Genomic DNA, 14429 nt, shown 5'->3' with positions numbered 1-14429 from the left:
TTCCCGTTTCGCGACCGACAAGGAGACCGAGCGATCTTGAGCTCCGAGTTCTAACTAGACCCCTTCCCCTCAGCCGAGTCTCAACTGGGGATTTCCTCCGGTTCCTGCTTCACACTCAACAGGGAGACGGAGGAGTCCTGAGCTCCGCGTTCCAACTTTACCCGCTGCTCCGTCTCGCTCCCTTGGCAATCCTCGGGCTCCCACTTCACGATCGGCAGGGAGGGGAGGCGGCACGGAACAACCTCGCCAGCGGGCTCCACCTTCACCCCCGGCCACGCCTCGAAGCCTCCGACGTCCCCTTCCCGTTCCTCCTTCACTTCGCCGAGGACACGTCTCCGCCTCCGCCTCCGCTCTCCGCCTTCATTACCCGCGGGCGCGTCCCGACAAAGCCGGCGGGCTTTTCCCGGCGTTCTTCTTCCAACGCGGCGGGCGCGGGAGGAGGAGGGCTCGCCGCCGCCTCTCCGGGGAAAGTCGCGCGCTCACCCCAGAGTCAGGTGGTTCCGGTAGGGCGGCCGTCGCGACCTTGCGCGCGATGCACTCGCGACGCTTCCGCCTCGTCACGCACCCTCCATCCGCCGCGTCCGCGCTTCCGGCGCCGGGGGAGCCGCCCGACGGCGTCAACGCCTCGGCGCCCTCGCCGCAGGCGCTCTCTCCCGTGTGGACCCTCTTGTGGACGACGAGCGTGTGGGAGCGAGCGAACGTCTTCGCGCACACCGTGCACCTGTACGGCCTCTCTCCTGTGTGGATCCTGCTGTGCGTGGAGAGGGTCCCCGGATATGCGAACGCCTTCGCGCACACCGTGCACCTGTAGGGTCTCTTGCCCATGTGGGTCCTCCTGTGCACGCTCAGGGCCCCCGAGTAGGCGAATGCCTTTCCGCATGTGCGCACACGTAGGGCTTCTCGCCCGTGTGGATCCTGTTGTGGATGACGAGCGTCCCCGAGTGCGCAAACCGTTGTCCGCATGTAGCGCACCCGTAGGGCTTCTCGCCCGTGTGGATCCTGTTGTGGATGACGAGCGTCCCCGAGAGAGCGAACCGTTTTCCGCACGTGGCCACCCGTAGGGCTTCTCGCCCGTGTGGATCCTCTGGTGGTTGCAGAGCTGCACCTCGCGCATGAACTCCATCCCGCAGACGGTGCAGTGGTAGGGCTTGCCGCCGGCGTGCGTCTTTTGGTGCTCGTGAAGATCCTCCGAGTGGTTGAACGCCAGTTCGCAATCGGTGCACTTGTAGGGCTTCTCCTCGGCGTGCGCCGCTTGGTGCTCGCGGAAGACCTTGACGTCGATGAACACCTTGCCGCACTTGGCGCACTTGTGAGACTCGCGCGCGTCGTGCGTCGCCTGGTGGCCGATGAAGACATTCAGCGTGTCCGTGTTGAACGGGCAGTGGGGGCACTGGAAGAGCGTGGGCTCCGTCCACCCCCTGTGCCGCTTCATGTGGTCCTCCAGGGCGGGCAGGCTGACCACGAGCCACTTGCAGATCGGGCAGAAGATCTTCATCTCCGCTCCGTTCCGTTCCGCGTCGGCACTGGGGCACGCAGAGAGGCAGGTGGAAATTCCTTCCTTTTACATGTTTGACACAACGGGTAGGGTTACGTTTGGCAATGCCAAGGCCTCGTGTGAATGGGGGACTAGGACAACAGGCGCCATGGTCACACTCGCCGAAGCCTAAGTAACGTTGTGCCATTCATACTCTTTTACACGACGTTTCGATCGCAACACAAGCAAAAAAACTGCTGAAGCAGTTTTTTTTTAAGCCAAACTAAACGATGTTCCTTACTTCTAGATTTGAAGCCTTCGTGACTGCAAGGATTCATATTCTTGGGTTCTTTCGGTAAAGCCACGTAGGTGAAAAAAAAAAGAAAAAAAAATCGAATTTAAAATTTATTCTTATTTTTTTTCACCGACGTGACTTTACCGAAAGAACCAACGAGTATGGATCCTTGCAGTCACGAAAACTTCAAATCTAGGATGCTCCCTTGTTACCAGGTGTCAAGGCCCCAGCTATGGGGTAGCTCTTCTCACAAGCGCCTGCGGCCGTCGCAGATGACAGCTCATTGACGAAGTGGCTCATCCCGTGGACATTTATTTTTCCGCCAAATACTCTCTGAACGTGGAGGGGGGAAAAAACCAGAGAACCCAGAGATAAATCCACGCTGACCACGGTGAGATACATGTAAAACTCCAAATATACAGCAGCAGCAGGCGTCAGGGTGGGATCAAACCCACGACCTCCTGCATACCAGGCGAGGTAGTTAACATCTCCTAGCCACCGTGATGATGAGAGAGAGAGACACGCAAACTCCAAATATACAGCAGCAGGCGTCAGGGTCGGGATCGAACCACGACCTCCTGTATACCAGGCGAGGTAGTTAACATCTCCTAGCCACCGTGATGATGATGAGAGAGAGAGACACGCAAACTCCAAATATACAGCAGCAGGCGTCAGGGTCGGGATCGAACCCACGACCTCCTGCAACCAGGCGAGGTAGTCAACATCTCCTAGCCACCGTGATGATGATGAGAGAGAGAGACACGCAAACTCCAAATATACAGCAGCAGGCGTCAGGGTGGGATCGAACCCACGACCTCCTGCATACCAGGCGAGGTAGTCAACATCTCCTAGCCACCGTGATGATGATGAGAGAGACACGCAAACTCCAAATATACAGCAGCAGGCGTCAGGGTCGGGATCGAACCCACGACCTCCTGCACACCAGGCGAGGTAGTCAACATCTCCTAGCCACCGTGATGATGATGAGAGAGAGACACGCAAACTCCAAATATACAGCAGCAGGCGTCAGGGTCGGGATCGAACCCACGACCTCCTGTATACCAGGCGAGGTAGTCAACATCTCCTAGCCACCGTGATGATGATGAGAGAGACACGCAAACTCCAAATATACAGCAGCAGGCGTCAGGGTCGGGATCGAACCCACGACCTCCTGTATACCAGGCGAGGTAGTCAACATCTCCTAGCCACCGTGATGATGATGAGAGAGACACGCAAACTCCAAATATACAGCAGCAGGCGTCAGGGTCGGGATCGAACCCACGACCTCCTGTATACCAGGCGAGGTAGTCAACATCTCCTAGCCACCGTGATGATGATGAGAGAGACACGCAAACTCCAAATATACAGCAGCAGCAGGCGTCAGGGTCGGGATCGAACCCACGACCTCCTGCACACCAGGCGAGGTAGTCAACATCTCTTAGTCACCGTGATGATGATGAAGAGATTCCTCGCCACCGCTCACCGGGAATTCCTCACCACCGCTCACCGCAGCGAGTCTCGCACAAGGAACGAGTGACGTCACTTTTTCGCAGCCCCACCGCGCGCGTGACGTCATCGCGCCCGAAGATGGCTGGGTGACGTCACGCTCGGGATGAATGGGTGCGGGCGGGGGTTTCAGCTGGAGACGATAATATGACGTCATCCATCGGGCTCGAAGTGCACCTGGCCTGGGCACGGGCGCCGCGGTGACGTCACCGTCGCTCAGGGTACGGGTAGAAGAATCTTTGTCTTTGTAGCGGTGACGTCACTTGCATCCAGCCCCTTGGTGACGTCACCCTACCCCCCCCCCACCCTGGCAGGCGCGCGCCGGTCTGACGTCGTGTCGTCAATCTCGCCGCGAGCGTGACGTCACGCCACTAATGGCGGGCCGCTGGGAGACGCGAGTGACGCCATCCCCCCCTACCCGGCACGTGACGTCGTCGGTCCTATGCGGCGGGGGGGTGTGTCCTTAATACGATGGGGATGACGTCATTTGCTCGCGACTGCGGGTTACGTGACGTCATGTTACCAATGCCCGGGGGGGGGGCTGTGAGACAGAGAGTCGAGGCCTCCGTGTTGCGTTGTGAAGTTCAATATCGCCACTGGGGGAGAGACAAAGGCGGCCGGGCGTGGTGCTGGATACCGACCCCCTTCATAGGTACTGCTACTCGCTACTAACAGCAGCACTTGCAACTGTAGCCTGTGTGACGCTACCTGGGGCATCTTTATACTGGTAGGAACGAAGTGGACCAGCCTACAATAGATTATACTGGTAGGAACGAAGTGGACCAGACCACCAATAGATTAATGTGTCCGTCCGTCCGTCCGTGTATCAACATCGCCCCCTACTGCAAACACTTGGCATGACCCTGTCCGACAAGATGGCCGCCCGCTCCCCCTGCGATCTGTGAATTAAACAAGATGGCCGTCGCTTCCGGCGCATCACGGCAAAACTTTAAACTTCGCTTCAAAATTACTTTACTGAAACGCAGCACGTTTCAAAAAAATTACTTTACTGAAACGCAGCACGTTTTTTTAACACAGAGACAAGAAACATTTATTAACACAGAGACGAGATACATTTAATCGCCTTATTTGTGCACGAAAAGCACGGCGCGAGGCCTAGTGCGGCAGGCTTCGCGAGGCCTAGTGCGGCAGGCTTCGCGAGGCCTAGTGCAGAAGGTGGTGGTGGGGGGTGGTGGGGTGGTGGTGGTGGGGGGTGGTGTTGAGGCTGGTGTTGGGGGGTCTTTAAATCTCACAGCGTTTCTTGTCAAAACAAACACTTTTAATTAACGTTACACTAGAATACAGTAATTTTTTCTTTAACTCCTCTATACCCGGTCGATATCCCTGTACCAGTACTAAGTATTATTCCTACCAGCCCACCCCGCAGGGTCCTGTTATCGTCCGTCCGTTTTTCCGTCCGTCCGTCCGTCCGTGTAGCAACACCAAAAGGCGCACAACTCAAAGACAATGCACCATCAGAATATGAGAGCTCAGGGCAAGCATCTACACTATGGAAACCTCATTTGCCAGTAATTTTGGTGCATTGTCTTTGAGTTGTGCGCCTTTTGGCGTCATCTGGTCCAACCCATGTGAGACTAGGCTCTAAGGAAAGCTGTCTTCGGGTGTGGACCAATCAACTTCAAGGACAGTGCACTTCATCAGAGTTATGTTATTTTGTTTGTATTATGACTGCTGGTATTGCGGTCTATGCAAACATGACTCCTTGTAAAAAGGTGTCAGTTTTGTTGCCAGATAGAAGGGTAAAAAACCAATTATCATATTTTTACTGGCAAATGAGGTTTCCATAGTGTAGATGCTTGCCCGAGCTCTCATACTCTGATGGTGCATTGTCTTTGAGTTGTGTGCCTTTTGGCGTCATCTGGTCCAACCCATGTGAGACTAGGCTCTAAGGAAAGCTGTCTTCGGGTGTGGACCAATCAACTTCAAGGACAGTGCACTTCATCAGAGTTATGTTCTTTTGTTTGTATTATGACTGCTGGTATTGCGGTCTATGCAAACATGACTCCTTGTAAAAAGGTGTCAGTTTTGTTGCCAGATAGAAGGGTAAAAAACCAATTATCATATTTTGACTGGCAAATGAGGTTTCCAAAGTGTAACATTCCCTTATAATTCCCTCAGATAGCTTTTAATTAAAACATTTAACTTAATGAGGCTTTCCTGGCTAAACAAGTGTAACATTCCCTTATAATTCCCTGAGATAGCTTTTAATTAAAACTTGTAAATTAAAATTTAACTCACAGCGGCCTAAAGCCTACAGCTAGGCCTAAAGCCTCGAACAACGCCTCAAACTCTCCCTTCGTATCGTTCCTCCGCGTGTGTGCAAGGGAGTTAATGTTTAACAATGTTACATTCCCTGATGCTTTTAAATAGAAACATTTACATTTAAAGCTTGTACATAAATAATTAAAACATTTAAATTAACAATTAACTCACGGCAGCCTAAAGCCTACAGCTAGGCCTAAAGCCTAGAACTAGGCCTCAAACTCTCCCTTCGTATCGTTCCCCCGCGTGTGTGAAAGGGAGATAATGTTTCACAATGTTACATTCCCTGATGTTTTTAATAGAAACATTTAAATTTAAAGCTTTTACATTAAAAACAACTCCCTACCCCCCCCCCCCCCCCCCCCTCGTCGGCGGCTCTCCAGCCTAGAGCCAGGCCTGGGAATCTCTCCCCCGCTCGGGTGTATTGGGCGGGGCTACAGCGGCAGGGGGCGGGGCTGGGCGGGGCAACGGCGGCAGGGGGCATGGGCATGAGGTGGAGGGCGGGGCTACGCGGGGTTGGGGCGGGGTTACGGCGGTAAGGGGTGGGGCAACGAGCTGGGGGTGGGGACACCGAGATGGGGCCACGGGTGAACGGGGCGGGGTTACGCGGGTGGAGGGCGGGGCCACGGGGCATCCACTTATTGGCGGCCATTTTTTGCCATTTCATTTCATTATAGCCATTCAATTTTTCGTTCCTACCAGCCCACCTCGCAGGGTCCTGTTACTGATGACATATTCGATCAGAAAAATGTAAAAAAGATTTTAAATATTATTTTTGAAATGTTATGTTTCAGCTTGTGTCTAATTGTCCACGGTAAACTGACGTTGCCTGTTAAATCACCACGGCCCCTTACGTTACGGCAAACTTCGGGGCCACTTCATGGAGTCGTGGAGTTCTTTCATTACGAGTACGGTACATTTCATTAAAGCGTGTTTTTAAAAAAGTTTTTTTAAATATCACTTATTTTTTTCTTTCGGTGCCTGGACAGCAAAAACCTTCCCCCACCCCCCACCACCGCTAAAGCCGCACACAGAGAGCCCGCCCAGAGCCCCGCCCAGTTGCGCTCCACCTCTGTAGCTCGCGGGATTCCTGCTGCACGGCATAGCCACGTCACTGCTCGCTGTGACGTTGCTGCTGCTGCTGCCGCCATGGAAGACGAGTCTCCGTCGCCATCTTGTTTCTGTCTCTATCTTGTCTCCGTCGTCTTTATCTCGCCCTTTGTTCTCATCTCCGTCTTCTTCTCCGCCATTATCTTCGTCTTGTCTCCGTCTCGATATCCATCTTGTCTCGTCTGTCTTGTGTAGTGTATAGTGTAGTGTATAGTAGTGTATAGTGTAGTGTAGTGCCTCAATAGAGCTCAATGTGTTCGCTTACCGACCATTCCCCTGTTGACGACGGGCTGTTGTAGGTACAGTAAATATTCATTAATGCATTAACCACGTTTCTTTTAACGTTATGTGTTCATACTATTGGTAGTATGAGAATAGGTTTTCCCCTTTTTTTGGCAACAAAACAGCTGTGTTAAGATGTTAAAACGCCAAACTGAAACCTTTTACAAGGCATCATGTCTGATACTGGTGTAGTGACATAAGGGAGGGGCTGCTGGGGGCTCTGGGACCCAGGGAGGGCCAGGCGCTTAAGCCTCTTGGCGCCAGGCGTGGGTTCCCAGGCGGGTCAGACACTTAAGCCTCTTGGCGTCAGGCGTTGGGTTCCCAGGCGCTTAATCCCCTTGGCGCCGCCAAAGGGGGGGGCTGTGTGTGCTCTGTGGGATATCTGGGGGCGCACACGGCCCCACCCCTCGTTGGAGATTGGGCATAAAAGGGGAGCTCCCTGGACGATCAGGGCCAGTCGTAGCTCAAGACCCAAGACCCAAGACCAGCCATCGGAGGACCCTGGGACGCTGTGAGAGCCAGTGGTGGGACTCTGGAACTCCCGACTCTACGACCTTGTGAGGGCGAGTTCCAGAGCGTAGCCAGAGTAGAGTATCTAGGCTGTGTACCTAGGCTGTGAACCTAGGCTGTAACAGAGTATCAGGACTGTTGGAGAGTTGGAGAGTTGGAGTGATGGGAGTTGGAGTGTTGGAGTGTTGGACTGTTGGAGTGCTGTTGAATCGTAATAAAGAAGTTACCTCTACATGTGTCTCCGGAACCCGTTACACTGGCAAAGGAGGTCCCCATGATTTTGGTAGTATCTTTACGTATTAATATCCACCGTTCAAATATTGCATAAGTACGTTTTTTGGGGTGAAAAAGGGTTAACTTTAGGTCCTGTCGTAACGGATTAAGATTTTGACGTGCATTTCCTATAGTTGCTTAACGGCCAAATCACTTAACAGTCTTAATAAATATTTACTGTACCTACAACAAAAATCTTACCTTGTGCTGAGAGATTTCTCCTGTATTGGTCCAATTTTGTTTCAGAAATGCATTCAATTTTTGTAACTTACATTTCGTTGAAATGAAGTTGTTAAGTAAACTACCCCCTGTGATTAAAACTAAAACTATACCCTAAAATCAAAACGGGGCCACCCCTCTTAAAAACACCCTCCCCCCCTCCCCGATATCTTAGTTTAAAAAAAAAAGACAGACAAATGTTCCGGTAATAAGAATTATTTTAGTATATGTGGTGTTTAGAGATCGAGAGGTCAAGAGAGAGAAAATTGAATGCGTTTTTGTCACCAGGGGTGGCTGGGCAGTCCCATGTGGAAATGTTTGCATCGGCCGCGGAGGCCAAAAATACAAAGATCCCCCGTATAGCCCGTAACAGACTGTTTGGACAAGTGCCATTAGCCAGCACCTATGAAGGCCAGCAACCACGCCCGGCCGCCTTTGTCTCCCCAGCGACAATGATTACACATCGCACCAGGTACTCATTTCATGCTGTGTCGACCTAGGGGAGGCTCAGATAATCGTCCCCGGTGTTGGCCGTGAGCGGGAATCGAACTCGGGTCGCCGGGTTCTTAGCGCAGCGTAGTGCTAACCGCTGCACCACCGCTCCCCATACACACACGGACACGCACACTCACATTCCTGGTGCTTCTGCACAGATCGAAATGGGTCTGTCCTCTGCTCCACGTGATCCACCCTCCACCCTCTTGTCTCGACCCCATTCTTTAGCGATACTTCCACGCCAACGGCGGTCCATGGCTGTCCGGCGTCTTCCTCCCATCTCCACGTCGTTCGCATCGACCTCGACATCGCTTCTCAAACGAGGGCCTCATCCTTCCAGTTCCCGTTTCGCGACCGACAAGGAGACCGAGCGATCTTGAGCTCCGAGTTCTAACTAGACCCCTTCCCCTCAGCCGAGTCTCAACTGGGGATTTCCTCCGGTTCCTGCTTCACACTCAACAGGGAGACGGAGGAGTCCTGAGCTCCGCGTTCCAACTTTACCCGCTGCTCCGTCTCGCTCCCTTGGCAATCCTCGGGCTCCCGCTTCACGATCGGCAGGGAGGGGAGGCGGCACGGAACAACCTCGCCAGCGGGCTCCACCTTCACCCCGGCCACGCCTCGAAGCCTCCGACGTCCCCTTCCCGTTCCTCCTTCACTTTCGCCGAGGACACGTCTCCGCCTCCGCCTCCGCTCTCCGCCTTCATTACCCGCGGGCGCGTCCCGACAAAGCCGGCGGGCTTTTCCCGGCGTTCTTCTTCCAACGCGGCGGGCGCGGGAGGAGGAGGGCTCGCCGCCGCCTCTCCGGGGAAAGTCGCGCGCTCACCCCCAGAGTCAGGTGGTTCCGGTAGGGCGGCCGTCGCGACCTTGCGCGCGATGCACTCGCGACGCTTCCGCCTCGTCACGCACCCTCCGTCCGCCGCGTCCGCGCTTCCGGCGCCGGGGGAGCCGCCCGACGGCGTCAACGCCTCGGCGCCCTCGCATGGATCTTCTTGTGGGCGCTCAGCGCGCCCGATTCGGCGAAGGCCTTCCAGCACACGGCGCAGGCGCTCTCTCCGTGTGGACCCTCTTGTGGACGACGAGCGTGTGGGAGCGAGCGAACGTCTTCGCGCATACCGTGCACCTGTACGGCCTCTCTCCTGTGTGGATCCTGCTGTGCGTGGAGAGGGTCCCCGATACGCGAACGCCTTCGCGCACACCGTGCACCTGTAGGGTCTCTTGCCCATGTGGGTCCTCCTGTGCACGCTCAGGGCCCCGAGTAGGCGAATGCCTTTCCGCATGTGGTGCACACGTAGGGCTTCTCGCCCGTGTGGATCCTGTTGTGGATGACGAGCGTCCCCGAGTGCGCAAACCGTTTTCCGCATGTGGCGCACCCGTAGGGCTTCTCGCCCGTGTGGATCCTGTTGTGGATGACGAGCGTCCCCGAGAGAGCGAACCGTTTTCCGCACGTGGCACACCCGTAGGGCTTCTCGCCCGTGTGGATCCTCTGGTGGTTGCAGAGCTGCACCTCGCGCATGAACTCCATCCCGCAGACGGTGCAGTGGTAGGGCTTGCCGCCGGCGTGCGTCTTTTGGTGCTCGTGAAGATCCTCCGAGTGGTTGAACGCCAGTTCGCAATCGGTGCACTTGTAGGGCTTCTCCTCGGCGTGCGCCGCTTGGTGCTCGCGGAAGACCTTGACGTCGATGAACACCTTGCCGCACTTGGCGCACTTGTGAGACTCGCGCGCGTCGTGCGTCGCCTGGTGGCCGATGAAGACATTCAGTGTGTCCGTGTTGAACGGGCAGTGGGGGCACTGGAAGAGCGTGGGCTCCGTCCACCCCCTGTGCCGCTTCATGTGGTCCTCCAGGGCGGGCAGGCTGACCACGAGCCACTTGCAGATCGGGCAGAAGATCTTCATCTCTCCGTCCGTCCGTTCCGCGTCGGCACTGGGGCACGCAGAGAGGCAGGCGGAAATTCCTTCCTTTTACATGTTTGACACAACGGGTAGGGTTATGTTTGGCAATGCCAAGGCCTCGTGGTGAATGGGGGACTAGGACAACAGGCGGCCATGGTCACACTCGCCGAAGCCTAAGTAACGTTGTGCCATTCATACTCTTTGCTTCTTTCGGTAGAGTCAGGGAGGTAGAAAAATAATGGATCACGACGTTTCGATCGCAACACAAGCAAAAAAACTGCTGAAGCAGTTTTTTTTTTAAGCCAAACTAAACGATGTTCCCTTACTTCTAGATTTGAAGCCTTCGTGACTGCAAGGATTCATATTCTTGGGTTCTTTCGGTAAAGCCACGTAGGTGAAAAAAAAAGAAAAAAAAATCGAATTTAAATTTATTCTTATTTTTTTTCACCGACGTGACTTTACCGAAAGAACCAACGAGTATGGATCCTTGCAGTCACGAAAACTTCAAATCTAGGATGCTCCCTTGTTACCAGGTGCAAGGCCCCAGCTATGGGTAGCTCTTTCTCACAAGCGCCTGCGGCCGTCGCAGATGACAGCTCATTGACGAAGTGGCTCATCCCGTGGACATTTATTTTTCCGCCAAATACTCTCTGAACGTGGAGGGGGGAAAAAAACCAGAGGACCCAGAGATAAATCCACGCTGACCACGGTGAGATACATGTAAAACTCCAAATATACAGCAGCAGCAGGCGTCAGGGGTGGGATCAAACCCACAACCTCCTCCATACCAGGCGAGGTAGTCAACATCTCCTAGTCACCGTGATGATGAGAGAAAGACACGCAAACTCCAAATATACAGCAGCAGGCGTAAGGGTCGGGATCGAACCCACGACCTCCTGTAACCAGGCGAGGTAGTTAACATCTCCTAGCCACCGTGATGATGATGATGAGAGAGAGACCGCAAACTCCAAATATACAGCAGCAGGCGTCAGGGTCGGATCGAACCCACGACCTCCTGTACACCAGGCGAGGTAGTCAACATCTCCTAGCCACCGTGATGATGATGATGAGAGAGAGACACGCAAACTCCAAATATACAGCAGCAGGCGTCAGGGTCGGGATCGAACCCACGACCTCCTGCATACCAGGCGAGGTAGTTAACATCTCCTAGCCACCGTGATGATGATGAGAGAGAGACACGCAAACTCCAAATATACAGCAGCAGGCGTCAGGGTCGGGATCGAACCCACGACCTCCTGTATACCAGGCGAGGTAGTCAACATCTCCTAGCCACCGTGATGATGATGAGAGAGAGAGACACGCAAACTCCAAATATACAGCAGCAGGCGTCAGGGTCGGGATCGAACCCACGACCTCCTGTATACCAGGCGAGGTAGTTAACATCTCCTAGCCACCGTGATGATGATGATGAGAGAGACACGCAAACTCCAAATATACAGCAGCAGGCGTCAGGGTCGGATCGAACCCACGACCTCCTGCATACCAGGCGAGGTAGTTAACATCTCCTAGTCACCGTGATGATGATGATGATGAGATTCCTCGCCACCGCTCACCGGGAATTCCTCACCACCGCTCACCGCAGCGAGTCTCGCACAAGGAACGGGTGACGTCACTCACTCGCAGCACCACCGCGCGCGTGACGTCATCGCGCCGAAGATGGCTGGGTGACGTCACGCTCGGATGAATGGGTGCGGGGCGGGGGTTTTTAGCTGGAGACGATAATATGACGTCATCCATCGGGCTCGAAGTGCACCTGGCCTGGGCACGGGCGCGCGGTGACGTCACCGTCGCTCAGGGTACGGGTAGGAGGATCTTTGTCTTTGTAGCGGTGACGTCACTTGCATCCAGCCCTTTGGTGACGTCACCCTACACCCCCCCCCCACCCTGGCAGGCGCGCGCCGGTTTGACGTCGTGTCGTCAATCTCGCCGCGATCGTGACGTCACGCCACTATTGGCGGGCCGCTGGGAGACGCGAGTGACGCCGACCCCCCTACCCGGCACGTGACGTCGTCGGTCCTGTGCGGCGGGGAGGTGTGTCCTTAATACGATGGGGATGACGTCATTTGCTCGCGACTGCGGGTTACGTGACGTCATGTCACCAATGCCCGGGGGGTGGCTGTGACACCGTGAATTGACGTCACGCACAGAGACAGAGAGTCGAGGCCTCCGTGTTGCGTTGTGAAGTTCAATATCGCCACTGGGGAGAGACAAAGGCGGCCGGGCGTGGTGTTGGATACCGACCCTTTTCATAGGTACTGCTACTCGCTACTAACAGCAGCACTTGCAACTGTAGCCTGTGTGAGGCTACCTGGGGCATCTTTATATTGGTAGGAACGAAGTGGACCAGCCTACAATCTATATATATAAAATCGCAAATTTGTCTGTCTGTGTGTCTGTGTGAGTGTCTGTTTGTCTGTGTGTCGCCGGACCATACGCAGTTTCATTGGACGAAATGTGAGGGATTTGCGAGACACGATTGGTCCGGCGGTTGCCCTGGCAACGGGTAGCGACGCATTCGCTGCGGGGTGGACGCCATTTTTAATTCCCGTTAAAAATATGCGCACGCATTAACACGCGACTCTGACGTAAATTCATCAAAGTTTCATGTCCTCTTCACTCCCCCCCCCACCACAATGTGTGCAATTACTATTATAGGGTCGATAGATTATAAAATTATCACGATTAGACAGTATTATTGTAGCGCGGGGGGGGGGGTAACGGCCCAGGTACCCAGCCTCAGCCGGGTGGGCAATCTAGGCGAGGCCGGAGGCTCTGCACGGTACTAGGCCTCGACACCCACCACGCGACTCTGAAGTAAATTCATCAAAGTTTCACGTCCTCTTCACTCCCCCGCCACCCCAATGTGTGCAATTACTATTATAGGGTCGGTAGATAATAAAATTATAGCGATTAGACAGTATTATTGTAGCGCGGGGGGGGGGGGGTAACGGCCCAGGCACCCAGCCTCAGCCGGGTGGGCAATCTAGGCGAGGCCGGAGCTCTGCACGGGACTAGGCCTCGACACCCCACCACACTACTGCACAGCGGCCGAGGAGATCGTGGCTGGGGGGGGGGTGGGCAGGGGTAGCAGCCCATCTGTGTATATATGTAAGGTTATTAAGAAATATATTTTTCACCCGGGCAACGCCGGGTACTTCTGCTAGTCTATATATATAAAATCGCAAATCTGTCTGTCTGTCTGTGTGTCGCCAGACCATACGCAGTTTCATTGGACGAAATCTGAGGGATTTACAAGACACGATTGGTCCGTTTGGTTTTCCACGGCGGTTGCCCCTGGCAACGGGTAGCGACGCATTCGCTGCGGGGTGGACGCCATTTTTAATTCCCGTTAAAAATATGCGCACGCATTAACACGCGACCTGAGGTAAATTCATCAAAGTTTCACGTCCTCTTCACTCCCCCCCCACCCCAATGTGTGCAATTACTATTATAGGGTCGGTAGATAATAAAATTATAGCGATTAGACAGTATTATTGTAGCGCGGGGGGGGGGCGGGAACGGCACCCGTACCCAGCCTCAGCCGGGTGGGCAATTTAGGCGAGGCCGGAGGCTCTGCACGGTACTAGGCCTCGACACCCCGCCGTACATATTACTGCACAGCGGCCGAGGAGATCGTGGCTGGGGGGGGGGGGGCAGGGGTCGCAGCCCATCTGTGTATATATGTAAGGTTATTAAGAAATATATTTTTCACCCGGGCAACGCCGGGTACTTATGCTAGTAGATTATATCGTCCGTCCGTTTTTCCATCCGTCCGTGTAGCAACATCGCCCCCTACTGCAAACACTTGGCATGACCCTACAAAAACCTTTAGACTCAGTGACGCTTTCCTGGCTAAACAAGTGTAACATTCCCTTATAATTCCCTCAGATAGCTTTTAATTAAAACATTTAAATTAATGAGGCTTTCCTGGCTAAACAAGTGCAACATTCCCTTATAATTCCCTGAGATAGCTTTTAATTAAAACTTGTAAATTAAAATTTAACTCACAGCGGCCTAAAGCCTACAGCTAGGCCTAAAGCCTCGAACAACACCTCAAACTCTCCCTTCGT

The 14429-nt window shown here is 54.2% G+C and overlaps 1 pseudogene; it reads right to left on the bottom strand.

Moving 5' to 3' along the window:
• Positions 1-363: 363 nt before the first annotated feature.
• Positions 364-13696, bottom strand: LOC121852779 (annotated as a pseudogene).
• Positions 13697-14429: the final 733 nt, after the last annotated feature.

The sequence above is a fragment of the Callorhinchus milii genome, unplaced genomic scaffold (assembly GCF_018977255.1).
Source record: "Callorhinchus milii isolate IMCB2004 unplaced genomic scaffold, IMCB_Cmil_1.0 Scaffold1283, whole genome shotgun sequence".
NCBI classification, from domain to species: domain Eukaryota; kingdom Metazoa; phylum Chordata; class Chondrichthyes; order Chimaeriformes; family Callorhinchidae; genus Callorhinchus; species Callorhinchus milii.
The sequence above is the reverse complement of the archived record's forward strand: the minus strand, read 5'-3'. Positions and strand labels throughout refer to the sequence as shown.